The following is a 2786-nucleotide window of genomic DNA, read 5'->3' as shown; positions in this document are numbered from 1 at the left end:
AATATTTTCTGTCATCGCTACCCCTAGCTCAACATGCTTCGGAGGGGCTAGCTGGAGCATGAGGGAGCTTCAGTGTGGGGCTAGCCAGCAGGCAACCCACACTGAAGCACCCTCATGCTCCAGCCAGGTGGGCAGCATCCGCATGTGCGCTGCTGTACAGTTTTTTTAAGTTAGTTTACTCCAGTCTAATGGGGTGCACGTGTAGATGCCAAGATGTTTACTAATTAGCAGATGTTTACACAGCTAATTAGTCAACTGCTCAGTAAATGCCTCATGTAGACGTGGCCATTGATACCTAAGCTATCTAGTTTAAAAATAGTTTGGATATGGGTAGGTGAGCTGCAGTCACTCCCTGGACTGTTGTGTAAACATACCCTCAAATAATGAAGGGTAGAGATGCACCTTACAGGCTAAATCAGAATGATCTTATGCATCTCCAATTCAGTTAGTCTGTAAGATGCATCTCTACCCAGCCTCCTGGCTGACTTCAGCACCCCCCCCCCCCCCCCCCCCCCCCCCCCCCAACACTGCCGCCCCCCCCCCCCCCCCCCCCGGAAAAGAGAGCTAACTACCTCTCTTTGCACTTACATAATGAAGTATATGCTAGAAGGCAGGAGCTTAGTAAAGTAGCTGGACTAAAGTCTATTTGACTGAAGGGTAGACATAGCCTAACTTTTAAGAGGATGAGGCTATTGGATGGGTTTGGTTGTGTCTGACAGAAATTGCATCTTTGCCATTGTAACCCCCAGATAATAGAGTGTCTTCACCTTCCACCTTAGTTGGACCACAGCAGTAGCTCCTGTTACATCAAATTTAAGAATCTTTTATGTAATACTTTACAAGTTGCCATGATTAAAAAATATATATTGCTTATAGTTGATAGTGTTTAGATCTTTGTTTTATTCCTTTAATATGTATGAAGGTTTGTTTATGTTACAGATAAGTGATAGGTAAAATTATGGAAAACTTACTTCCCAACTTGTTACAGCCCTTTGGAACACCCATTTGAAACTGAATAGGTGCTCTGTCTTTCCCCCCCTAACATTTCTGATCTCACCCACAAATTTATTGCTGGAGTCCTGTATTTCTACAAGCTACTCAGAGTTGTCCATTTGCTCTAGTTGTTTGCATATGGAATTAACACGTTTATCTATTTTCTGACTAACCCATTAGACACCATAGATAAAAGTCCAGTTATAACAGTATTTTTTAAAAAGTTTTTACAAAGGCAGTAAACCCTGGGGCTTTTGAACGTGCACCAGCTTATCTTGGGGGCTTGAAGAAAATTCCACATTATGCCCTAACAGCAAGGTTTCTTACCATGAAACACCCACTGTTAGCTACTGTTAGAAGAGAGATACTGGACAAGATGGACCACTGGCCTAATAAAATGTAGCAATTTCTCTGATCCTATTCTTCCTATAAAATTTAGGATTAGCAACAGCAGTTAAATGGAAAACAGACAAATGCTTGGACATGCATACCAAATTAAAGGATAGGAAAGCAAAACATGACATTTATTTTGTAATCTGCCAGTTAAAGACCCTAGAGACGCATCAATTCATTAGAGGAAATACTCATTAAGATCAATTAAAATCAAGCCTGGCCTGATGACATCTGAGAACACCAAGCAGCATGATAAAGGAGAATAGGCCTGGACTACAAATAGCGTAATGCACCTGGTGGCTCGGTTGTTTTTAAGAGTTGGTGAAATCGGTTTGTCAGTTGCTGAAAATATATGCCCATCTTCAGAGCTTGGACAAGTTGCTAACTCCTCAGATGCTACAAGTCCCACAGCCTGTGGTGTTTTCCTAAAGCCTCAGCTCCTGGAGTCAGGTTAATGCACCTCAGCCCTCAGGAGGTCTCTCATGGTCACATGGACTAGTTTTTGTGACCCCTTTGTCCCTAGGGGTTCTGTAAGTTTCATGCCTCTCTTGTACTGTTGAAGTGAACTTGGGCTAGTCTGACGGCAGAGTAGATCCTATGTAGTTAGGCTACAAGGGTGCAGATCTACTCTGCTGTCGGACTAACTTCACACTAGCAGGGCTAGTGACCGGTTTCTTCTCGTGGGCGCAGTGACAAATAGACAGATGTGGAGGTGGGGCTGCAGAGGCCTCCTGGAGCTGAAGACAAATGAAGAGAGTACGAGTGGATTCACACAGGGCTGGTTGTAGCTGTGTTGGTCAAAGGACATGGGCAGACAAGGCCCTTTGGGTAAATCCATGTCTTTTATTAGACCAACACAAACAACAGTGGTCTAACAAAAGACATCGGCTTTACCCGCAGAACGTTATCTGAGGGGATGAACAAAGCTCTTGGGTCACAGACCCCATCTTTTATTAGTCCAACTGAACAGCAGCAAAAAAATTCTTTCTTTGCAGGCCTTGGGGTGCACGCACCCTTCATTCTTCTTTCCACCCTGCTTGTTCCCAGCGGGGTGAGGGGGCGCCTCTGGGACGGACAGCTGGGCCCAGGCTGGCACCACCACTTCCCGCGCGGCCCAGCGAGGACTGCGGAAGCCCCGCGCGCAGCTGAGGGAGGAGCTGTTGGAAGCGGATGTCTCCGCCCTGCCCGCACCCCCGCGCCTCTACGTCACCCGCGCGGCCCCATGCGTCCAGGACGTGAATGCGTCACTCCGTCCGGCCCCGCCCACCGCGCTCTGCCTCCTTCTCCTCCCCCTCCCTTCGCTGGAGCGCGGTCACGCCCCCCCCAGGCGGGGGGAGGGGTCTCGCGCTCGGCCCCTCCCCCCCGCGCGGCGGCCGCTGGGGTCGTCTCGTGCGGCAGGT

Source organism: Alligator sinensis, unplaced genomic scaffold, assembly GCF_000455745.1.
Source record: "Alligator sinensis unplaced genomic scaffold, ASM45574v1 scaffold145_2, whole genome shotgun sequence".
NCBI lineage: Eukaryota > Metazoa > Chordata > Crocodylia > Alligatoridae > Alligator > Alligator sinensis.
The sequence above is the reverse complement of the archived record's forward strand: the minus strand, read 5'-3'. Positions refer to the sequence as shown.